General features: G+C 46.8%; 1 long non-coding RNA gene and 2 other non-coding genes across 3 annotated transcripts in view; 1 reads left to right on the top strand and 2 right to left on the bottom strand.

Annotated features, from left to right (window-relative positions):
* Window positions 1–1,250: 1,250 nt before the first annotated feature.
* Window positions 1,251–1,323, bottom strand: TRNAK-CUU (transfer RNA lysine (anticodon CUU)). The gene has a single exon. It is a non-coding gene; the product is annotated as a tRNA-Lys (tRNA).
* Window positions 1,324–2,395: 1,072 nt separating this feature from the next.
* LOC142776981 (uncharacterized) overlaps window positions 2,396–26,196 on the bottom strand; it is a 37,514-nt gene continuing 13,713 nt past the window's right edge. Inside the window, exon 3 of the long non-coding RNA XR_012887889.1 lies at window positions 2,396–2,576. This is a non-coding gene — a long non-coding RNA (uncharacterized LOC142776981). The remainder of the gene's footprint in view (window positions 2,577–26,196) is intronic.
* TRNAY-GUA (transfer RNA tyrosine (anticodon GUA)) lies at window positions 8,737–8,826 on the top strand. Its single transcript is given in 2 exon segments — window positions 8,737–8,773; window positions 8,791–8,826. It is a non-coding gene; the product is annotated as a tRNA-Tyr (tRNA).

Below are 26,196 nucleotides of genomic sequence, written 5' to 3'. Positions count from 1 at the left end.
TCTTTTACAGAACGAAAAAAAAACAGGTATGCCTTGCCTTCGTTGCTTCTTGTAACTCACGGTGATGAAGGGTTCGGCCTCTGGTAGGTCTTCGTCCTCATCAAAACACGTCTCAGTGCTTTCTGATATATGTTCGTCTGTCTTATGGCACCTTGCGGCATTTGTGGCGACGTCCTCGTTGTTCACCAGGAGTCTATTGGGAACTACCACTTCGGTTGTGACATCGTTGCTTTCCATCCTCGTTTGAGTCATTGTAGGATCTTGCGTAGGCTGGTCGTTGTGCCCTGTGCAACCAGGATCATTATTTGACGTAGTTGTCATGGTAGCGATCATTGTCTCACTGCCAGCAAGGGCTGTCTCTGGAGGATGGTCGCGGTTGTGAGCAGGGACTAACTTTTGAGGGCCGTACTGAAGGTTTGGCTTACCTGTTGAAATGGTCTGGCGCCTGATGCAGCGCCCAGCTGGCGGTCCTATCGTGCAGGCTGATGTGATCAGAAAACGAAAAAAAAAAAACTCGCGCTAAGGACCAAATCTTTGTTGTTCCCATAGAGGGGGAGGAACACCAAAACGAAAGCTACAAAACTGTAGCATTAGAATACCTGAGGCCCAACAGAATGCGTTCATGTGACACATGGCAGAAGAAACTAGAACGCAGTCAACGAGCAATATTAGATTCACTGCACATACAGGTGTAAAGTTACATACAAGAAGTGAATAGAAAGATGGAGCTGTGCAATTTGCAACAAGAAATGAAGTTTTCTACTGGTATAACGTACATACAAAACAAAACAAAAACAAACAAAAACAAGAGCCCAAGAAACTGCACCTTACAAAATATGCTTTAGCTGTTACGCACGTTACCCCACCGGTCCTACTTTCGGACAAAGCTCCCCTTTCACGCTCTCAAGAGTGCCACAATCGTTTTAGGAACTTTGTCTTTTTTTATCGTCCCTAACCAAGCAGACATTCTGCCAACTGTTTCCTTCCCTTCTTTTGTTATCCTAGAGGACTCCTGTGCATGCCGCGAAACATTGCCGCGTGGTTGTAACGTCGAACAAGGTGGAAATGTTCGACATTACGTAGTAGTGTGCGCAACACGGACAACAGGTCGAATTACATGAAAATTGACAAAGCACGCATGGCAGTGTCCACGTGACGAAATCTTCACACAAGGGATTATTTTTCCGTTGCAAAAAGAGGTTGAATAAAGCAGGGACGTTTTTCAAGATGAAGTAAGGGTAAAAAAATTACGCCCAACGTGGGGCTCGAACCCACGACCCTGAGATTAAGAGTCTCATGCTCTACCGACTGAGGTAGCCGGGCTACGCTGCATAGGTGCCATGTCAACATCTGAGAAGAAACGAATTGATTCATAGCTGCCGGTGATCATTTTTCTTGTACACGCGATGGCTTAAGACAAATATATCGACCACCAATACAACGGCTTCAGCTTTTACGGATAGCTAGAGTTAAAATACGAGTCACCTCGAAGTAAAGTTTCTCTCTCTCTCTTTCTCTCTCTCTTGATCTTCTTCATACAGCCGTGGCGGTCTAGTGGATAAGGTACTCTGCTGCTGTCCCACAGGTTGCGGAATTGAATACCGGCTGCGGCGGCTGCATTTTCGATGGAGGTGAGAATACTGTAGGGCCGTGTGCTCCATTAAAGATACTCAGGTAGTTGAAATTACCGGAGCCCTGCACTATGGCGTCTCTCATTATCATATGGTGGTTTTGGGACGTTAAACCACACATATCAATCAATCAATCAATTAATAAATCAATCAATTATCAATCTTCCTCACACTGCGTGATTCTCCTTTGCCCCTCGGGAGCACAACATTCACGCAAACGAGTAGTACTGTGTTATCGTATACATAACGAACGACGGTGTGGTATAGGAAAATTGCGCAAAAAGGGGAAAAAAAGATACCGTGAAGCTGTCCTATATATAAAACGTCATTGAGGAAACGGTGTCAATGCCTGCTAAAATTGTCACGGGCGAAGCCTCTTTAGTCTGAATCAGTGCCCTGATATCGTGCTGCTTTTGCTGACCAACTTGAGAGACGAGACACGTTGGCGGTGCTGCTGCTGGCATGCTGCCACGTTTTTGCAACGCTCGCTTCACGCTAACATCACGCTAGAAGCTTCACTGCGCGGCGACAACGAATTTCGGCACTTCGTCGAAATGTTTTGAGGTGGTGTAAAGAAAAAAAGAAAAAAAAACAAGCGAGCTCGTTTCGCTTGAAAGTCTTGGTGCTATTAGCAGACGATTTCACACGATGCTTCAACCACCACGCGTATCGCTTGGGACGATCTTCGACTTCATAGTGTTGTTTACTCTCCAAAGCATATGCAAGTGGGTGACGGCCGTTCGGCACGCCAATGTGGGCGCCCATTGAGCGTGCCTATGATTCAGAGAGAATGAAACACGTGAATAAAACACACGAAGCACTTTGGACGGCGAAGTACTTTAATGTCTCATGCTTGCGTTCATCCGTCCGTACGTGCCTTGGAACGGTGTTGGCTGTGGCCTCTTCCTTTCACACTCTCTCAGCAACCACGTGATGGCACAACAACTATAAACGAAAAAGAGAAGAAAAAAACATTGCATAATCAGTCAAATGCCCACAGGCTTTCATTGAACACACTTTAAAACTTACAAGGTGCCCTCCTCAATTTATACAGTGTACGTGTCTGTCCGTGTTTGCCTCAAATTTTCGATATGATTTGGTATTGTTTGTGAATAGTGTTTGATATTGTGCTCTTGACACGTCAAAACCAGAAATTCTCGATGAAAAAATTTCTGTGAGCTGAATCGGAAGCGCAGGAGACATTTAACTTGATGGTATAGTGGGTTCGAGGCCTACTTGGGCGTTCGTATTTTGCTTTGTTGTATTGCTTATTTTTCAAAATGAAGTACAGCACTGACGGAAGCACAGCCTTTAGTTTGAAAATCAATACAAATTCAACTGATTTGAGAAATCACGCATCTGCACTAACGATAAAAAAATCGTACTAATGCTGTGCTGAAAATGGCGCGACGTACAACTGTGAAGGAACCCAACGAAACGCTTCAGAACGTACTTCGCCCAGACGTTAAAGGTTGAGTCCGAATTTCAAAGAAAGAAAAAAATGAAGACTTTCTTTTCAGCATTCCTCGAATTTCTTTTCATCGTTTAATGGTATTTATTCACCAAATTAAGGGTAAACGGAGTTTCAAAGAACACCAGCGCTAACTGATTAACTAAATTCTTTTATACCAACGATTTGTAGTATTCAGAGGGACATCATCGCAGTCACTTGCCAAATGTACAATACTGTTAATCTAATTTTTTTATTTCTTTCTCTACACAGCAAATTTTTTTTGCGATACCTTGCACTCTAACAACGTTTCTCTCCTTCCCGCTCGTTGTGATACGAAAAAAGAAAAACGCCAGCATTTTGAAAAGAAAACTATAAAAAATAAAAAGTTTCTTCCGTCGAGCCGGATTTAAACCAGTGACCTATGGATGTCCATAGTACGAAATCTCTACAGTCCACCGTTCTACCAACTGAGCTATTGACGGATATGTAACCGGGTGATTTCTTTGCCAGAACACATACACCGGCTGTGCGTTGCATTGTGTACGTACGCGGAAGCATACGTTGCAATAGACGCGTTGAAATGCACGATTAGGTCAGTGCGAGTGCGTCAAACTTTCTGCGCGATGCCACTCATCTAAGAATGTTAGTTTTCTTTTTCTCTGTTCCCTTTGGCGGGAAAGTATTTTTCCGAGTCAGTGAATTTAGGTCCGTACTACTGTTTTTTGGTGCGTCTCACCGATTTTGGTACATTCTTTCGGGCCGCTCAATATCTTGAGTTTTATATATTTCTTTTTCCTGCTGTTCTAAAGAAGTACAATAAGTATGAGTGGCTGCGGTAGCAACAATATCCTCGACATCTATTATGTGACCTTGTGGAGTGTTTATACCACGTGCATATCATTCACCCTAAGAAAAAATTGGCAGGTCCCACGTACCGTGGGAATCGATGATATGCGAAGCATGAATAAGGAAGGTTGATATGTCACTTTAAAATCAGCACAACGTTGCGGAGGTGAATTATGCTCTACATGACTTCCATGTCATGACTATCATGTTTGGACGTGTCATTCATCCTCGTCATCTATTCACGTCACCTGAAACAAAATTGTGTGGTTGTGGAGCTAGCAAAACGGGCGCGAGCGTGCTATGAGCGTAGCATGTAATCAAGTTTTACATGACACCCGTGCTATTATTATCATGTTAGGACGTGTCGTATAACTTCGGTGTCCGTTCGCATCATGCAATACAAAATTTGGTATATGTTGAGCTAGCGAAACGGCCGCGAGTGCATCATGAGCATGGCAAGTATTCACGTTGTTACAAGAAACGCATCTCATAATTATCATGTTTGCACCCGTCACATACCTTCATCGTCCAGTCACGTCCCGTAATACAAAATTTGGTATATGTGAAGCTAGCGAAACGGCGGCGAGCACATGATGGAGGGCCCAGTATAATCCCACGTAACGCTGACGCGCACGTACGCTGGGCGCAGTGACGCTACGCTAACAAAACATGAGCACTCTTTAGGCACCCGACAGTGGATCAGAGGGCGCGACGAAGCTCTTTGGGCCATTGTTGGTACCGACCGCCAGGGATACTAAGAAAATGAAGAACATAGTGACACGCTGACGTGTCAGTGCCCTTTTTGGCACGTTTTCGAAGAACGCTTCCTGGGCGCTTACATAATCAGCCGTGACCCCCTTGCTCACAACTAAAAAAAAAACAAAATTATATGCACACGCAAGTTCAGTTTTGCTGCGTCTACTCGCTAGGCTATGCATTGGAAGCCTCGGTTTTGCTGCGCCTACACGCTAGGCTGTGTGTTCTGGCGCTACCATCAGATCTCTTAAACTGCATTGCCGGGTGCCTATAGTCAGACGCCAAGCGCGAAATGTGGCATGCTGCGTTTCGCGCCGACGACGTTACCCAGACAGCACCGCATCTGCCTCTCTTGGTGACGGAGGGACGCCGGGCCCGCTCGAAAGCGCATGCTTCAAAGCCACGCAGCGAGGCAGGTCTGCGCCTGGCGTGGCATCACCGGCGTGACGCGACGAAACGAACACCAGCGCGCACGCGCGCCGGGTCACGTCGAAGTGTATTGGCACCTTTACTGCGGCATGTAGTTATGTTCTCACATGACACGCTTCTCATGATTATCATGTTTGAATCAGTCACATACCTTCGTCATACATTGACGTGACTTAATACCAAATTTTGCATATGTGAAGCTAGCGAAACGGGCGCAAGCACATCTTAAGTATGGCATGGGGTGATGTTACGTGACAAGCATGTCATGATTATCATGTTTGGACGTGTCATTTATCTATGTCTTTCGTTCGCGTCACGTAATACCGAATGTGGTACATTTGAAGCTAGCGAAACGGTCGCGAGCGCATCATGAGCATAGCATATAGTTATGTTATTAAATGACGCGCATCTCATGATGATCACGTTTGCACCAGTCACACGATTTTGTCATCCATTCAAGTCCCGTAGTATCAAATTTGGTATATGAGAAGCTAGCGAAACGGCCACGAGCGGATCATGAGTGTGGCATTTAGTCATGATGTTACATGATACGCATGTCATGATTTTCATGTTAGGGTCTGTCGCTTGTGTTTGCCATGAAGTCATGTCATACCATACCAGTTTTACAAAATGTTATGTGAATGAAACCACCACAAGAGGAGCAAGACCATGGAATGTAAATCGCAACATTCACGACATGCATGTGATGACTTTCATGTTATGACTAGTCGCATATGCTCGTCATACAGTCATGTTATCCTATGCCAATTTCGGTATTGATAGCATTATAAACACGGCCAGGAGAGCTAAAGTCATAGGCGGTTAGATAGATAGATAGATACGCTGAAAGTCGCCGAAGCTCGCTGAAATGCTTCGCATTAAAAAAAGAGTACATATCACTCTTTTCTGGGAGTAAAGGAGCATGTGAATTCTTTTTAGAGATTATTGTCCTGATTGATTGATATGTGGAGTTTAACGTCCCAAAACCACCATATGATTATGAGAGACGCCGTAGTGGAGGGCTCCGGAAATTTCGACCACCTGGGGCTCTTTAACGTGCGCCCAAATCTGAGTACACGGGCCTACAACATTTCCGCCTCCATCGGAAATGCAGCCGCCGCAGCCGGGATTTGAACCCGCGACCTGCGGGTCAGCAGCCGAGTACCTTAGCCACTAGACCACCGCGGCGTGGCAGAGATTATTGTCCTCTCTTTTGAGATTCGTGTGACCCACAAGCCACAAGAGTCAACGTGTCTCTTTAAAGAGAAGAGTACACTTAATGGCTCGTTTTTTTGGTATGACACAATAAAAATGAGATCTAACAGACAATCATGCCAGAGAAAGTACAGGGAATCCTATGAGAAGTAATTGAAATGTAAACGTGAAGAAAGAAAAGTTGACAAAATGATAACTTGCCGTGGACAGGAACTGAACCTGGGACCTTTCGATGACGTGTCCGATGCTCTACCAACTGAGCTATTACCCGTGCACTTTGTGGGGTATATATTTGCATTTAACCGTGGAAGCCTCAGTGAGCGCCGCCAGTAGCCATGGTGGCGAGAGTGAAACACTATTTATCGGCATGTTTGGCGTCACGTAGTTCGTGAACTTATTGCGAGGTGGTAGCTGACCAATAATCCCTCGTACAGTGCCTTTATGGCAACAAGTCTGCCAGAACGAGATCCTCGCTATTAATGGAGGAAAGAGGTGTACATTCAAGGGTTCGTTTTCCTTGTTAGACACATTATTAATGCGATCTAACAGACAGTCATGCCAAGAAAATTGTAGGGGACGGTATTGGAAGTAATTGTAATGTAAATGCGAAGAAATAAAAAAGACGAAAAGATAACTTGCCTGGGCAGGGACCGAACCCGTGACCTTCGTTCCGTGATTCGATCTCGCGACTTGCCTTCGTCACTTGCCACGTGTGACTCTCCTTAAAGAGAGCGGGTTTCGTGGAGTGTATTGTCATGTATGCAGCCGTCATAAATGGTTGTATCATGGTAGCGAAGGCTATCAGTATCGTCTTATCAAACTCTTTCACTCTCACAACACTAGCAGAAGGTATGCCCGGCTGCATTCCCTTATCAGATGCTTACATCACTCGAATGCTGCCTCGCTTTTTAAAATGGGTGCCTATCGACACGTGTTTTCTTGTGCGTATGCATCCTGTGTATCTTGAACGACTCTATACGGGCTGTGTAGCTGGGGTGTCGTATGTCGCGGGATCGAATCCCGGCATTTCGATGGAGGAAGAATGCTTGAGGCCTGTGTATTTAGATTTAGGCAACTTCAGGCAGTCGAAATTTTTATATCCCTCTATGTCGTCACTTATTATTATATCACGGTTTTGTGACGGCACCACCCAAACAAACAGCAAACAATTATTGCACACATGTCAACCTGACTCCCGAAAGAAGTGCTGCTGAAAAAAAAAACACCGAGTACAAAGTTATACAATGTAGGAAATGTTGGTTACGATCGTAACCAACATTTCATAGGTCGCTGGATGGAATCAGGCTCGAAATCTTTTTGTTGCATTTTTTGTTTTATTTATCAATTTATTTCTTTGTGTACAGCATCATAATTTACAAACCAAATTAGACCATGTCATTAGCAACACGAACTGTGGTGGCAACTAACGTATGCGTGCAAGACGATTGGAAAGGTTGAAAAAAACATCGGGGTAAAGTTGTCGGGGTAAATGCATGTGGTTGGGTAATTAAATGTCATGCAGCTTCACGGTTCTCCCTATTTCGCCAGCCTCAATACTGTCTACGATTCCTTCGGCATAAACGGTGAAGCAGCGCCCTAGTACACACATCTTCCGTAGATAGCTCAGTTTGTAGAGCGGTGGACTGTAGAGGTTCCAACTGCGGACGTTCACAGGTCGCTGGTTCGAATCCAGCGTGACAGAGCAAGCCTTTTTGTATTTTCTTTGTTTTATTTATCAATTAATTTCCATATGTGCAGCATCATAATGTACAAATCGAATTAGAGCATGTCATACACAACAGGAAGTGTGCTGGCACCTAACGTATGCATGCAAGACGATTGGGAAGGTTGAAAAAACGTCGCCACTTTACAAATGTCGGGGTAAATGCGTGTGAGTGGGCAATTAAATGTCATGCAGCTTCACGGTTCTCGCTATTTCGTTAGCCTCAATACTGCCTGCGATTTCTTCGGCATGAATCATGAAGCAACGCCCCCAGTATCCACGTCTTCCGTCGATAGCTCTGTTGGTAGAGTGGTGGACTGTAGAGGTTCCAACTGCGGACAGTCATAGGTCGCTGGTTTAAATCCGGCGCGACGGAGAAAGCTTTTTTTCTATTCCCTTTGTTTTATTTATCAATTATTCCCATACGTGCAGCATCATAATTTACAAATCGAATTAGAGCATGTCATACACAACACGAAGTGTGCTGACACCTAGCGTATGCATGCAAGACGATTGGGAAGGTTGGAAAAACGTCGGCACTTTACTAGTGTCGGGGGTAAATGCGTGTGAGTGGGTAATTAATTGTCATGCAGCTTCATGGTTCTCGCTATTTCGGCATCGTCACTATAGGCGTCGCTTCCCTCGGCATAAAGGATGAAGCAGCGCCCTAGTAGCCCCACCTTCCGTCGATAGCTCAGTTGGTAGAGCGGTGGACTGTAGAGGTTCCAACTGCCCACATCCATAGGTCGCTGGTTCGAATCCGGCTCGACGGAGCAAGCTTTTTATTGTATTAAAATGAGGCGTTTTAGAGTGGCACTCTTTTATAAAACAGGAGAGCGGTTACGACACGTCAAGTGGTAATGGCAGAACCAGTCTGAGTACCCAGCCAACCAAACGTCGTCTTCTTCACCGACTGAGTCATACCCCCTGCCTTTCTGAGTAGCACTCATCTTCTTCACTACATTTTCCTCCCCTCCGGAAAAGAGCCATCCTGGCGACTGACTCATGGGCAGGAGACAATAGAGGGATCATAATACGGTTTTAGGCGGTCTATGTGGACGGTCTCAGTCCACGGCGTCGTTGATCATGGGGTTGTGCTCAAGCGGCTCGACGATGTAATTGACGGGTGAAGTTTGCTTAACCAGACGGTAAGGGCCGTCATACTTGTACGTTAGTTTCGTTGAGAGACCAGGGATGGTTGTAGGGATGCGAAGCCAGACAAGGTCATCTGATGCATAAGAAGCCGGAGGCGTCGGGCTATCGCGGTGGTGTTTCTGGCGTTGCTGTTCAGCACTTGTGAAGGAGCGGGTAAGCTGACGACACTCTTCCACGTATTTAGCAGCTTGTGACATCGTCGTCGACTCAGCAACATCCGGGTGGTAAGGAGGGATGGTGTCTAGAGTGCAAGAGGGCTCGCGACCATAAAGGAGGAAGTATGGAGAGAAACCAGTGGTTGTCTGGACAGCAGTATTGTGCGCGTATGTTACAAAAGAGAGAATACTGTCCCAGTTGGTGTGATCGGTTGCGATGTACATTGACAGCATATCTCCTAATGTATGGTTGAATCGTTCTGTAATGCCATTAGTTTGAAGATGATACGCGGTGGTGGTGCGATGAATGACTTGGCATTCCTTGAGAAGCGATTCGACGGCGTCGGACAAAAACACACGTCCTCGGTCACTCAGGAGTTCGCATAGTGCACCGTGACGTAAAATGATCTGATGCAATATGAAACGACCGACGTCACTGGCTGACGCAGAAGAGAGTGGTGAAGTTTCTGCGTAGCGCGTAAGGTGATCGATAGCGACAATTACCCAGCGATTTCCAGCCGGTGTAATCGGAAGAGGTCCATACAGATCGATACTAACATGGTCAAACGGTCGGGCAGGACAAGGTAAGGGTTGTAGTGGAGCTGGAGAACTTGAAGTGGGATTCTTCCGGCGTTGGCAAGCGAGACAGGAACGTACGTAGCGACGAACGAAGCGATACATTCCACGCCAGTAGTAGCGGTGGGACAGGTGGGTGTAAGTTTTTAACACTCCAGCATAGGCGCATTGTGGGTCGGCGTGAAAGGAGGCGAATATGTCTGAGCGGAGACGACTGGGAATGACTAGGAGCCATTGGCGTCCTTCGGAGAGATAATTCCGTCTGTATAGCAAACCATCTCTGATAACGAAATGCTGTATTTGACGGCGCATACCTCTAGGGATATTTCGCGAGGGAGCTCAACTCAACAAGTTGATAAGTGAAGCGATCCAAAGATCTTTTCGTTGCTCCTGTAGCATGTCGCTGACACTACGTGCAGATACGTCGGGGCAGGCTAAGACGGCGACTTGTCACTACATCGTAGAGGTGATCGGGACAAAGCGTCTGCGTCGGAATGTTTTCGGACAGATCGGTAAACGACGTGAATGTCGTACTCTTGTAGCCAAAGCGCCCAACGGGCGAGCCGGCTGGTGGGATCTTTTAACGAGGAGAGCCAACATAATGCGTGATGATCTGTAACCACGCTGAATGGGCGCCCGTAAAGATAGGGTCGAAACTTGTCTATGGCCCATATGATGGCTAGACACTCTTTTTTGGTGACTGAATAGTTGGCTTCTGCTTTTGTGAGTGCATGGCTGGCGTAAGAGACGACGTACTCATCAAACCCAGGTTTACGCTGGGCGAGCACAGCACCAAGGCCAACTCCGCTAGCATCCGTGTGTATTTCCGTTGGGGCAAGAGGATCAAAATGTCGCAGTATAGGAGGTGACGTAAGAAGGTGGCGGAGTGTGGCAAATGCATCATTACAAGCTGACGACCAACTAGAAAGGTCGTTGTTGCCGGCAAGAAGGTCAGTCAAGGGCGATATGATGGAGGCGAAGTTGCGAATGAAACGACGAAAATATGAACATAAACCAAGGAAGCTGCGATGTTCTTTTAAGGTCTTCGGCTTAGGAAATTCGGCAACGCACGGAGTTTCGTCGGATCCGGAAGAATGCCATCTCTAGATACAACATGGCCCAAAATTAGGAGTTTTCGAGCACCGAAGCAGCACTTCTTCCAGTTGAGCTGTAAACCGGCGGAGGTGAGGCAAGTAAGCACTGTCTCGAGCCGCTGAAGATGCGTTGAAAAGTCGCTTGAAAATATCACGACATCGTGTAAATAACACAGACATGTCTGCCATTTCAGGCCACAGAGAATGTTGTCGATCATGCGCTTGAAAGTGGCAGGCGCATTGCACAGCCCGAACGGCATGACGTTAAATTCGTATAAGCCATCAGGGGTAACAAAAGCCGTCTTGGGGCGATCAACCTCAGCCATGGGAACCTGCCAATAACCTGAATGCAGGTCTAGTGATGAGAAGAACTCCGCGCCTTGTAAGCAGTCAAGGGCATCGTCTATGCGAGGTAGCAGGTAAACATCTTTGCGCGTGATCTTATTCAACCGGCGGTAGTCGACGCAGAATCTTATGGAGCCATCCTTTTTCTTGACTAGAACAACTGGGGATACCCACGGGCTGTTAGAGGGCTCAATAACACCTCGCTTCAACATGTCGTCAACTTGTTCCGCGATTATGCGAAGCTCAGATGCCGATACCCGATAGGGACGCTGACGTAAAGGAGCGTGAAGGCCAGTGTCGATTTCGTGAGATACTGTGAAAGCACGGCCCAAAGTCAGTTGCTGGTGGTCGAAGCTGGCGCGGAAGCACTTGAGGAGGGCGATGATGTCGGTGCGCTGCTGGGCCGTAAGGTTGGTGCCGATGCAGCGCGAAATTACGTCGGTGAATGATGGGGAAGAGGATGATGTGCAGCAATCAACAGCGTCAATAGGTAGCGTAGTCGAGTAGTCAGGAACTACACGTGCACTCGAGAGATCAATGTCATCGGCAAAGCCCAAGCACTCTCCGCACAGTAACTTGGAAGGCGAGGGAAACAGATTTGAAACATAAATTGCACTTGATGCATCGTGAACATTCAGCACGGCGACAGGAATCAGGAAGCACTTGCGGCGAACAGCGGTTTCAGAAGGCGTAAAAAGAACAGTTGAGCCACTAGAGACGTCACAGGATAGCGGAACTAGGGCGGGTGATAACGGGGGTATCGAAGTGTCGGCGGCAACGAAAACTTTTGCAGGTGAAAGGGACGAGTCGAGTGAAGCAGCGTCACATAACGGCGCGAACTCCACTTCAGCGCGAGCACAGTCGATGACGGCATGATGAGTGCAGAGAAAGTCCCAGCCTAATATAATGTCATGGGAACACTGCGGGAGCACTACAAACTCGACGACATAAATATCGTCAGCAATAGCGACACGTGCTGTGCGTGCAGCAAAAGGGCGAATTCGTTGCTCGCTCGCAGTGCTCAAAACGAAGTCGTGAAGAGGCATTGTGACTTTTTTTAGTCGACGGCAAAGTTTTTCAGTCATTACAGACACTGCGGCACCAGCATCGACCAATGCAAAAACAGGTATACCTTCAACGGAGACAGCAACGACGTTGGACGGCGAAAAACAACGTCTTGTGGAGTTCAAAAGATCCGCAGTTCTTGCCCCCGGAACTGCGGCTCCTAGTTTTCCTCACGGACAAGGCGAGGTCGACGTAGCATAGGGGAAAGGGAACGGCGTTGAGGTGAAGGCGACTGGTGTCTGTTGAAGTTCTGGCGAGGTGAAAATGTGTCCATGGTCGCAGTCTCACCAGATACAGCAGGCTCTGGTCGTTGTGGGAAATCATAATTGTTGGGCCTGATGTCGTCACGCAGAAAAAACTCACACCGTCGACAAAATCGTGCCACGTGACCCACAATTCCACAGGCGAAGCATATGGGGCTGTATCTTGAGTGCCCCAAGGGTTCTGAAAGCGCGGAGGGGGTGGCCGGGAGAACGGACGGGCAGCCTGGTACATAGGCTCAGTCAGTACGACAAAGGGGCGCGTGGACGTAGGCGTTCGCGACAAAGAAACGTGGGCGTTCGTGACAGGCGGACATCGGGTTCCGTTCAGTGCTTCGGCATAGGTCAATGGAGCAGCCACAGGTGGTGCGTGAGCTGTTGGTAGCGCCTCGGACACTTGCTCCTGGACTACTCGCTGTATTAATGGCGCTAAAGTAGATGAGGCACCTTCGGAGGTATAAGGCACGAGGGAGAACTGGCGTGCGACCTCCTCTCGTACAAATTGCTTGATCTCGAGAAGCAAAGTGGTGTGGTCTATAGCAGTGCCAGCCGACGTTAAAGCGGAGATTGTTGCACATGGCGCGCTGGCACGACGAGTGGTGTCACGCTGTTTCCAGAGCTCATGATAGCTCTGACAAAGTTGGATCACTTCCGCTACCGTTTGCGGGCTTTTAGCGACAAGCACCTGAAATGCGTCGTCAGTCACGCCTTTCAAGATGTGTTTGATCTTTTCGGCTTCTGTCATGGCCGAGTTGACACGCAGGCAAAGGTCGACCACATCTTCGATATAACTTGTGTAATTCTCACCATTCTGCTGAGCCCTAGTACGCAAGCGCTGTTCGGCCCGTAGATTGCGAAGCGCTGGACGGCCAAACAAGTCCGCGAACGCCGTTCGGAAGGCCAACCAGGTGGGGAGGTCTCTCTCGTGATTACGGTACCACAGACTGGTGACGTCGGTCAAATAAAATTGGACGACAGTAAGCTTGTGCGCATCGTCCCACTTGTTGTGCTTGCTCACCCGGTCGTATTCGTCGAGCCAGTCTACCACGTCTTTGTCATCGGTTCCACTGAAGGTAGGCGGATCGCGTTGCCGAATGGAGCCGAGACAGACAGGAGCTGCAGTAGTTCGAGCCGAGGCGGCCGCCTGCTGATCATCTTCCGTGGACATTGTAGCAACTGGAGGCAACGTACGGTTTCGCAATGCCAGGATTAGGCGTTACCCAGCACCTCCACCAATTAAAATGAGGCGTTTTAGAGTGGCACTCTTTTATAAAACAGGAGAGCAATTACGACACGTAAAGTGGTAATGGCGGAACCAGTCTGAGTACCCAGCCAACCAAACGTCGTCTTCTTCACCGACTGAGTCATACCCCCTGCCTTTCTGAGTAGCACTCATCTTCTTCACTACATTTTCCTCCCCTCTGGAAAAGAGCCATCCTGGCGACTCATGGGCAGGAGACAATAGAGGGATCATAATACGGTTTTAGGCAGTCTATGTGGATGGTCTCACGTCCATGGCGCCTTTCTGAGTAGCACTCATCTTCTTCACTACAGTATTCTTTTTACAGTCAGAGTAAATGCGTGTGAGTGGGTAATTAAATGTCATGCAGCTTCACGGTTCTCGCTATTTCGTCAGCCTCAATACTGCCTGCGATTTCTTTGGCATGAATGATGAAGCAACGCCCCAGTACCCACATATTTCATCGGTAGCTCAGTTGGTAGAGCGGTGGCCTATAGAGGTTCCAACTGCGGACATCCATAAGTCGCTGGTTCATTTCCGGCTCGATAGAGCAAGCTTTTTCTGACATTCTTTTTCTTTTATATTTTGCACATGTGAAGCATCATAATGTACAAATCGAATTAGAGCATGTCATACGCAACACTAAGTGTGCTGGCACCTAACGTATGTATGCAAGACGATTGGGAAGGTTGTAAATACGCCCCGCCGTGGTGGTCTAGTGGCTAAGGTACTCAGCTGCTGACCCGCAGGTCGCGGGATCGAATCCCGGCTGCGGCGGCTGCATTTCCGATGGAGGCGGAAATGTTGTAGGCCCGTGTGCTCAGATTTGGGTGTACGTTAAAGAACCCCAGGTGGTCGAAATTTCCGACGCCCTCCACTACGGCGTCTCTCATAATCATATGGTGGTTTTAGGACGTCAAACCTCGCATATCATCATCAAGGTTGTAAATACGTCACCACTTGTCATGCAGAATCACGGTTCTCGCTATTTCGTCAGCCTCAATACTGCCTGCGCTTCCCTCGGCATACAGGATGAAGCAGCGCCCTAGTACCCCCATCTTCCGTCGATAGCTCGACTTCCGGTCACCGCAGTGTACGGACGTGTGTATCATGTGCTCCGCATGGGTGGTTACAGCGGCCTAATGGGTGGTTACAGCGGCCTAGATGGGCAGTGCAAAAAGGATTGTTGTCAATGAAAAAACAGGATTACGAAGTCGTGCTGCCACATCTGCCTACAGGTGCGTGTGTTCAGAATACTATTTTTCTACACGGAGATATCAAGGCAAGACCTTATCGTGCTGAAGATGTACGCGATGCTTTGGTGCACCTGCGTATGCTGCCTGAGGTAGTTTCCTTAGGCGCATTCCAAATGAATCACGTCTGGGCTGTGACTTTCAGTACAGCACAAACCACGAAGAACATGTTAGCGCTTGGCGACGTTAAGATGAAGGGATAGCGTTGCCTCGTCATTGACCTGAACAAACAGGACGTTAGCCTAAAGCTTTATTGGCTACTACACTATGTACCAATCAACCAAAGAAACAAGCAGGATTTCGAACAGGCTACTCAACAATCGACCACATTCATACTATCAATCAGGTAATAGAGAAATGCTCAGAATATAACCAACCACTATACATCGCCTTCATAGATTATGAGAAGGCGTTTCATTCAGTAGAAATATCAGCCGTCATGCAAACACTGCGGAATCAGGGCGTCGATGAAGTATATATAAACATCCTGGAAGAAATTTACAGGGGATCAACTGCTACCATAGTGCTTCATAAAGAAAGCAACAGAACACCAATCAAGAATGGTGTAAGGCAGGGGGACACAATCTCCCCAATGCTATTTACCGCGTGCTTAAAGGAGGTTTTCAGAAGCCTAGAATAGGAACAGTTAGGGATAAGAGTTAATGGAGAGTACCTTAGTAACCTGCGCTTCACCGATGGCATTGCATTGCTGAGTAACTCAGGGGACGAATTGCAACTCATGATTACGGAGTTAGACAAGAAGAGCAGAAAGGTGGGTCTTAAAATTAATCTGAATAAAACGAAAGTAATGTACAACAACCTCGGAAAAGAGCAGCGCTTCGAGATAGGTAACAGTGCACTCCAAGTTTTAAAAGACTATGTCTATTAGGGCAGGTAATAACCGTGGAGCCGAACCACGAGATTGAAGTAACTAGAAGAATAAGAATGGAGTGGAGCACATTTGGCAACCACTCTCAAATTATGACAGGTATATTGCCACTATTCCTCAAGAGGAAGGTATATAACAGCTGCATCCTGCTGGTACTTAGCTACAGAGCAAAGACTTGGAGACTTACAAAGAGGGTTCAGCTTAAATTGAGGACGACGCAGCGAGCAATGGAAAGAAAATTGGTAGGTGTAACCTTAAGAGACAAGAGGAGAGCAGAGTGGATTAGGGAACAAACGGGTGTTAAGGATATCATAGCTGAAATCAAGAAGAACAAATGGACATGGGTCTGGCATGTAGCGCGTAGACAGGATAACCACTGGTCGTTAAGGGTAACTAACTAGATTCCCAGAGAAGGCAAACGGGTTAGGGGGAGACAGAAGGTTAGGTGGGCAGATGAGATTAAGAAGTTTGCGGGTCTAAATTGGCAGCAGCAATTACAGGACTGGGTTAACTGGCGGAACATGGGAAAGGCCTTTGTCCTGCAGTGGACGTAGTCAGGCTGATGATGATGATGATGACACTTTGTACCAGACGAAGACGTGCGCACCGTGCTAGTAAATTATGGAAATGTGACCGAACTAACAAAAGCACGATGGTGCGTCAATGGAATTGCTGACAAAGGATCCTCAACCAGGATAGTAAATCTGCAGCTGAAAAATGGCGTAACCATCGAAGACTTACCACACCAGCTCGGAGTGGGTGGCATAAACACGCTTCTGGTTGTGCATGTACGTGCGCCACTTTGCTTACGGTGCCAACGAACGGGCCATATATGGCGGGATTGTCGCGTACCTCGCTGCGGCCGGTCCAAACGCTATGGGCACGAAGACAGCGAATGTGTCCAGACCTACGCCAGCGTGGCTGGGCCTGTGGCTGGTGATCGTGTCGCGGAATATCTAATGGCCGAAGTTGATGCAGAAGACGTCGCCGGCAGCAAGATTCAGGGTCCGGTGTTCACGCCCCTGTCTAAGGGCCCCAAGGAGGATGGGTGCGAAGCAGCCCAGGAGGAGAAAACCGGATGTATCTGTCAACAGAGCAAGGACCTTAGCAACGTACCATCAGACAAAAAGTGTGACGAGAAGGACGACAGTACCGCGACGTCGACCGAACAGCCTGAAGTCATGGACGCCACTAGTGGAGGGGCATGTGCAAAGCGTTCGCGCGAGGAGAGCACTAAAGAAGACGCAGGACAACAGAAAACAATTGGAAGCTAGCCGGCAGCCAAAACACCTGCACACAGGCAACTCAGCTCCGGGTTTAAGCCGAACGTCGCGGCGGGCGTGCGTCCACCGCCCAAGCCACCCTCGTAGCCACGGGGGGCAGACTTTCAACGAGAGACCAACATCAGTAGGTGAAAAAGAATGTGACAAAGATGGCTTCATCATTATGTAAAGCATGTGGAGGGGGCACAACTTGTTCGTGTATACCCACAAATTCATCCACAAAAGCCAGGGTTGTATCACGTGACGAGATAATAACCATGCAGTCTATACTATCGCTCGCACGGCCTTCACCGCATGAAACAGGGTTATGTGTGGCTACCTTAAATGTGCGTGGCCTAAGGTCTAGACGAAAGCAGTATCAGGTTAGTCGCCTCTTTCTCGAGAACGATCTCGATATTGTAGCGGTACAGGAAACGAAGGTCGAAAGCCAAGAACAAGCGGACAGTATGGTCGAACCTTTTAGGCCCCGCTATATTGTTTGTATTTGTCACTCTGTTGGTACCTCGAAGGGGTGCGCCCTCTTTTTGCGCAATTCTTTAGCGTTGGTTGAAGAATGCGTTCATACTACCGACGATGGCCGCCTTGTCTCGTGTGATTTCATTGGGTTTGGTGTGAAATGGCGTATTAATTGTGTATATGCACCGAACAGCACAACTGAGCGGTTACCCTTCTTAGCACGTGTCGAAGAGTATTTAAAATATGAAAGAAATGTGATACTGCTGGGCGATTTCAACTGTGTGTGTTTCAGAGAAGATAGGAGCAAAAGGCTAACCACACGGTAACAAAGTGCCTTGTGGTTGTCAGATCTCTTGCGAGATAGGGGGTTGGAAGATGTAGGCAATGTTCTGCTAAATGGAAATGGCCTTGGGTACACGCATTTCCAGTACGATTGCTGTGCACAATTAGACAGAGCGTACGTATCGCAAGCACTTGTGCCGCTATGTAACAGTTATAAGCATAAACCGGTAGCCTTCAGTGATCATAGCGCCGTAATGTTTACGATAGGTGTGAAAAAGAAAAAAGCCAATCTTTTCGTTGAAGTTGTGGAAAATGAACAATGAATTACTTAGCGATGAAGTCTTCGTGGACAAGGTTAAAACGCTTATCGATAAAATACTCATGAATGAGTCGGGGTGATTCGTCGCTGCATGGGAACAGTTCAAGCAAAAAGTTAAAATTGCTGCAATTGAAAGATCATGCACGGTGCGTTTCAAGGAAAAAACAAATGAAAAGAAACTACACGGCTAACTTGAGCTCTTGTTGTCACTTGAGAGCACGCCCCCAGGCACCTTAGCTAAAGAGATAAGAGAAGTAAAAAACCAGCTCGAAAAGGCGGATATACAAAAATACAGAGGAGCACTTATACGCGCACGAGCAGAGTGCTTTTGGATGGGCGAAACACCGATGAAACGCTCACTGTGCGAAAAAAAGCGCTACGCGTCCCGTAATAAAATAAAAGGCATAAAATATGGGAAGGTGACCACCAAGAACAAACAATTGATAAAACAAGCTTTGGCGATTATTACAAAGGATTGCTGGGCAGCAGCTGCAAAAGAGAAAAAGCCTTGGACGGTGAGTTCTCGTCCATAATGCCTACACTAGATAAGGAGACAACCGAACGCCTGGAGCAGCCAATTTTATTTGGAGAAATAGAAAAGGCCATTGACGAATTGTCTGAAGATAAAACGCCCAGCTCAGATGAACTAGGTGACGCCATTTGCAAAATATTCAAAGATGAGCTCTCGGGGGTACTTTGTCACCTCGTTGCAGAGGCTTAAGAAGTAAAGGAAATGCCACCGTCCATTCGAAGGTCACATATTGTACTTATCCCAAAGAGTGATGACTCGGTAAAGCTCTTGTCTGTGAGCGCCCATCGCCCCATAAGCCTCACTAACACAGACTATAGGGTTTTTATGAAGGTGCTTGCCAAGAGATTACAAAGTATGATAAAGGTATTAGTAGGACCACACCAAACATGTGGAATTAACGGTCGAACAATTGGCATCAATATCCACACCGCGAGAAGCATTCTCGTGTGCTGCGATGTATGGGACAGCCAAGTATAGCGATGTTGCTACTAGACTGGGAAAAGGGTTTTGACCGTGTTGTGCATGCAGTACTATTTTCAATATTGGAACATGTAAATGTTGGAAGTGTTATGTTAGATGACGTAAAAATGTCATATAGGAACTGCTTTGCTAGCCTTGTTATCAACAAGGAAGTCAAGGAAAACTTTCCCATTGCTAGGAGTGCTCGTAAGGGATGTCCGATTTCCCCATTGTTATTTGCATTGTATTTGGAGCCCTTTTGTTTGAACATAGGAAGCAATGACAGAATACGCGGCTTTCAGTTGATGACGACTGAGGTAAAAGTATTGTCATATGCAGACGATATAGCTGTCTTTTGCAAAGACAGGGAGAGCATTAGTGAAGCAGTTAGCGTAGCAGATAAGTACTGCAAGTGGTCAGGCAGTGCTTTAAATTGGGATAAGAGAGCAGGTTTTTGGCATGCAAGCTTGGTCGAATAGCCTGACGTCTTCGAAAAGGTGAAGTGGACCTCCGTGCCGACGAAGTACCTTGGTGTACAATTGCAGAGTTATAATGATGCCACTGAATATTGGAAAGAAGAGACGGAAAACTTAGGAGAGAAAGTGAACAAGTGGGGAGGGAAAAGCCTCGCTATTCGCGAAGTCAACGGTCTGCAATATATTTCTAGCGGCCGATATTTGGTATGTACTTCAAGTGCTGTGCATGAACCGCTCAAGCCTACAAAAGGTACACAGAGTTTTTGCCCCATTTGTTTGGGCCTCCAAGTGGGAACGCTCGAGCCGTACAAATCCTTTCCGCTCAGTGAAGGCGGGTGGGCTGGGACTAGCCCACTTATTTCTCAAGCAAATAGTTTCAAAGTTTATTTCTTGCGTGACCAGAGGCATCCTTTCTTGCGTACTATGCTCCAAATAAGATTGTGCTGTTATCTACCCGAATTTATTGTATCTTGCTGTGGTGCTGGGCGCATAGGCATTCATGGTTATCTGCGCGAAGTGGTGTCTGCTTTCAATATACTAAAAGTACGGTTTTATTTACAGTATCTAAATGAAGTAACAAAAAGACAACTATATAAGGACCTTACCGACGTAATGCTACCTGTGCCGATGTACCATGCGATGCATGGAAAAGGTGCTGGGAAAAACGTCCTGAAAAGGGTTAACATAATGGGGGTACGACCATCAGCAAAGACTTTTTTCTTTCAACTACAGACCGGCACGCTTCCTGTAAAACCATAGCTACAGGAAAAAGGTTTATTTGTTCCATGGTCTGTTAATTGTCTTTTATGCCACAAGCCAGAGAGCATTGATCACCTTCTTTAGATTGTTTGGACGCTACTTTTCTGTATGACATTCTCCAACGAACTTTAAAAAAAGAACTACCTATAACACTTTATGGAATCCGTTTTCTACCTGTTTATGGTGACACTGGCATACCGTATGATATGTTTATGTGGTTAAGTATGCACGCTATCTGGAAAGCATGATGATGATATATGGTGTTTTTTGGCGCAAGGGCCATTTGATGGCCAAAGAGCGCCAGTTCATGGGACAAGGAATGTGGACAATGATTGTGATTAGCGGCTGTATAAGGGCGATAAAATTCCTCGCGGTAAGGCGGGTAAAAACATACAAGTAATAAAATCATGACCATGCCGTGAAAGGTGTGTGTGGTGCGAATAGATGACAAAAGTTGGTGATAATGAAAACGATGGTGGACATGTATGGCATTAGCACAAGTGCCTCACTCGTTCATACCCTTGCGTCCAAGGGCCGTGAGGCAAATGCTTTGTTGTGTAGCCACCGCAGCGAAAACCTCTCTGAAGAGATCGTGCTACGGAATGTCCAGGTATATGATATGAAAACTATGAATTTCTTTTAAAAACGCTAACAATGATTTATGACTAAAAAGCGGTTCCCTACCAACGAACATTGCAGGGTGTAAAGGTATATGTTGTCGGTAGGGTAATGGAAAATGCTGTTTTCTTAGAGTTTCTAAGTGTTTGCACTGAATTAACATGTGAAGGACTGTTAATGCTTCACCACATCTGTCACACAATGGTGGATCGCCACCGGACAAAAAATATGTATGTGTCGTGTATGTGTGTCCTATCCTGAGTCTCGTTAGTATTACCTCTGTATGACGCGATTTTGATACTGGCAGCCAATGACCAAGGTGTGGCTTAATAATGTGTAGTTTGTTTTGTGTGTGTGTATCCCACTTGCTCTGCCAGTAGTCCCTGAGGTTTCGTTTAAGAGACGGCTTAAGATCAAGGGCTGGGATTAATATGGGTGTAAGGGCAGTGCTTTCGTGGACGGATGCAGCGAGCTGATCCGCCCTCACGTTGCCTTGGATCTCACGGTGCCCTGGCACCCAGCACACTACAACATGTTGTTTGAGTGTGTAGAGTGTGCACAAAATGGAGTAAAGTGAGACAAGGACCGGGTTTTTTTTGTTTTTTAAGACTGTGCAGAGCCGTTACCACACTGAGGGAGTCTGTATAAATTGCTGCTTTTTGTATTTGTAATTGTGTGATGTGTTTAGCTGCCACAAGTATCGCGTAAGCTTCCGCTGTGAAGATACTTGTGCCTGGATGTAGAGGGCCAGCATCCGAAAAGGATGGGCCGACAGCAGCGTAGGACACAGAGGAGTTAGACTTGGAGGCATCTGTAAAGAACTCAGGACGTGTGTATTTGTGTTGAAGTTCCAGGAAGTATGTTCGGATATGGGCAATAGGTGCATGTTTTGTAACTTCTAGGAAAGACACATCGCAGTCTATAGTCTGCCACTGCCACGGTGGCTTGTATGCTACAGGAGCCATTAAACTGTGTTCAAGTGACACTCCAGTTTCTTCAGCTAGACCCTTCAGGCGAACTGAGAACGGCTGCCTCATCGAAGGCCTGTTTTGAAACAGAATGGAGCTCGACAAATCAATAATAATAGAGTATGAGGGGTGATTCGTGTCTGCTTTCACCTTAAGAAAATAAATAAAAGACATGTAAGTTCTCTGCAGATGAAGCAACCACTCATTTGACTCAACATAAAGGCTTTCTACGGGGCTGGTGCGAAAAGCACCCGTGGAAAGGCGGATGCCCAAATGATGCACGGGGTCCAGCATCTTCAAAGCACTTTGAGTTGCAGACTGATAAAGAACGGCCCCATAATCCAAGCGGGTGCGAATGAGGCTTCGATACAGATTCGTAAGGCATTGCCTATCACTACCCCAAGTAGTACGTGACAACACTTTATAACATTCATGGCTTTTAAACATTTTGTTTTTTAAATACTTGATGTGTGGTACGAAGGTCAACTTGTTGTCCAAGATTAAGCCTAAGAATTTATGCTCGGCTTTGACAGACAGACGTTGCCCGTTCAGTCGAATGTCAGGTTCCGAGTACATGCCTCTCTTTCGAGAGAACAAGACACACGTGCTTTTTTGTGGGTTAAGTCGAAATCCGTTTTCATCTGCCCATTTGGAGACCTTGTTTAAACCCAGCTGAACCTGCCGCTCACACGTTGCCAAGTTGCATGACTTGAAGCCAAGCTGAACGTCGTCGACATATGTACAATAGAACACATTGCGGGGGATGGACAAGTGCAAGGAATTCATTTTGATAATAAAAAGTGTGCAACTAAGTACACCACCTTGTGGCACGCCTGTTTCCTGGACAAATGTTTGGGAGAGAACACTGCCCACACGGACACGGAATGTCCGGTTTGACAGGTAACTTTCAATTAGGTGAAACATTCTTCCGCGCACACCAAGGTGGGACAGGTCTCTTAGAATTCCAAAACGCCATGTTGTATCATAAGCCTTTTCGATATCGAGGAACACAGAGAGAAAATATTGTTTATGGACGAAGGCGTCTCTGATCTGTGCCTCGATACGAACAAGGTTGTCTGTGGTGGATTTATTTTCTCGAAACCCGCACTGAAATGGGTCAAGCAGATTGTGTGTTTCAAGGAAATATAAAAGTCGGCGGTTTATCATTTTTTCAAAAAGTTTACAAAGGCAGCTGGTTAGTGCAATGGGTCTATAACTTGAAACTGAGGAAGGGTCCTTGCCCTGTTTCAAAATAGGGATAACAATAGCCTCTTTCCAGGAAGCAGGGATGGTGCCAGAAAGCCAGATAGCATTGTATAGAGAGAGTAAAGTTTTTCGCGTTTTGAGCGGCAGGTTTTTCAACATTTCATACGTGACACGGTCGCAGCCTGGGGCAGAATTACTGCAAGAGTTTAGTGATGTTTGTAGCTCAGCTAAGTTGAAAGGTTGGTTGTATGCCTCGTGATTTGTACTCTTGTATTCTAGTTTCTGCTTTTCTATCTTTGCTTTATATCTTTGGAAAGCTTCAGTATAGTGTGACGAGCTAGACACTTGCTCGTAGTGTGCACCGAGGAAGTTCACCTGATCTTCCAGGCTGTCACCCTGTGGGTTTACGAGTGGGAGTGAGTGTACTTGTCTTCCAGCTACCCTACGAACCATGTTCCAGACTTTAGCCTCTTGTGTATATGAATTTATCCCTGACAAAAACTTGTGCCAGCTTTCTCTTCTGGCCTGCCGACGCGTTCTCCTGCCTCGAGATTTTATTTTCTTCAAGCTCTCAAGGTTTTCCGCTGTCGGCGAGTTCCGCAGCAACCTCCATGCCCTGTTCTGTTCCTTTCGGGCATTCTGACACTTAGTGTTCCACCACGGGACGTGTCGTTTGCCGGGCAGTCCAGATGTTTGTGGAATGCACTTGGCTGCTGCGTGAGTAAGAAAAGCCGTGAAGTACTGCACAGCTTCATCTATGCCTAATCCGCATATGTCGCTCCAACTTAAGTGAGTAATCTTTTGAAATTGTTCCCAGTCAGCTTTGTTTACCAGCCATTTGGGAACATGTGGAGGACATTCATATATTATTGGTGTACTCAAAACTAAAGTAAAATGGTCACTTCCGTATGGATTATTTATGACTTTCACTGAAGTAATGATACAAGTGAAGGAGATGCGATACTGAGGTCTATGGAGGAGTAAGTATTCTTTGCAAGCTTATAATATGTTGCCTCTTTCCTATTCAACAGACAAGCGCCTGATGAAAAGAGGAACTGTTCGATGAGACGACCTCGTGCATCACATCAACAGTCACCCCATAAACCGCTGTGCGCATTCAGGTCCCCTAGAATCAGATAAGGTTCTGGTAACTCATCTATTAAAGACTGGAAATCATGTTTTTCCAGGCGGTGTTGCGGCGGTATGTATAGAGAGCAGATGGTGAAGAGCTTATTCAATAGAACTGCTCGAACAGCCACTGCCTCTAGGGATGTTAGTAGTGGTAGATGGCTACATGCTACTCCTCGATTAACAATAATGGCTACATCACCAGATGACGCCACAGCATCATCTCTGTCCTTTCGAAAGAAAGACAACATATTGACGCAAAAAATTTGTATTCTTGGATTTTAAGTGTGTTGCCTGTACACACAGCACTTTTGGAGAATGTTTGTGTAGAAGTTCTTGGACATCGTCGAGGTTTCGAAGTAGTCCTCGGACGTTCCATTGCATAATTTGTGTCTCCATTATGGGAGTAAAGAAGTGCTGTGTGTACAAAATGAGTATGGCTGGTGTATAAAGAAACAAGTGACTTATCTTACAGAGCCTTTAGAAGGCCCTGTAATTACCGTTTTGTCTTTTTTAGAGCGGTCGAGGGAACCCCGCCGCTCCTTTGGCGCAGTCTGCGCCGTTGTAGTTGATGTGTCCATCGACTCAGGAGAGACGACAGACAATGCTGTTTTCGTTGTAGGCTTCGTCGTGACAGACGGAGCCTTAAACCCCACCGGGATGGAGGTCGAGGGGACCTCTTTAGTTTGTGTGGTGCCCTGGCTGCTGCCAGTGTTCACAGGGGCCTTCAGTGGGGCTGTATTCAAGAAGGGCGGGGCAGCCGAGACTGCTCCCCCCATGGGGGCTTGTGGCGTTTGCCTCGGCACGCTGGGCATGGTCCAAGGCATTGCCGAAAACCGAAATGGTGCTGAACCCCCTCGCACCACTTCAGCATACGATGTGTTCCCAGCAAAATGCGGGGAAACGCGCTGCCGCGCTTCACGGAAGCTCATGTTCAATTTAAACTTTGTAGTTATAATTTCTTTTTCCATTTTCCAGGCCACGCATGACCTGGAATATGCAGGATGGTCACCCTCACAGTTTGCGCAGTCGACTTGTAGCTGACAGTCATCGTCAGCGGTATGACCTTTGGTGCCGCATTTCGCGCAGGTAAGCTGTCCTCGGCAGCTCTGGGAGCCGTGCCCGAACCTCTGACACTTAAAGCAGCGCCGCGGGTTGGGTATGTATGGTCTGACTGGCAATTTAAGATATCCTGTTGCTATTTCAGTGGGGAGAGTGCTAGATGCGAAAGTGAGTATGATGTGCTTCGTTGGGATTTCCTTATTTTCTCTTCTTATTTTGATACGCTGCACCTGAATGACATTTTCCTCTTTCCAGCCTGTTAGAAGTTCATCATCAGAGAGGTCCATCAGGTCTCCATCTGATACAACACCCTTCACGGTGTTCATGGTTCGATGCGGTGTGATTGTGATAGATTGATCCCCAAATGATGTCAGTTTATGCAGTCTCTGGTACTGTGCGTGGTCTTTTATTTCGAGTAACAGGTCACCACTGGCGGTCTTTGTGGCCTTGTAGCCTGCGCCCAGCGTTTCTATAAGGCATCTGGACACAAGGAAAGGTGAAATGCTTCTAGCTTTCTTTTCTGTACTTTCACAGTGGACAATGTGGTATTCCAGAAAGTTATC

This window comes from Rhipicephalus microplus, chromosome X (assembly GCF_043290135.1).
Source record: "Rhipicephalus microplus isolate Deutch F79 chromosome X, USDA_Rmic, whole genome shotgun sequence".
NCBI classification, from domain to species: Eukaryota; Metazoa; Arthropoda; class Arachnida; order Ixodida; family Ixodidae; genus Rhipicephalus; species Rhipicephalus microplus.
Note: the sequence above shows the minus strand (reverse complement) of the source record. Positions and strands in the feature narration are given on the sequence as shown.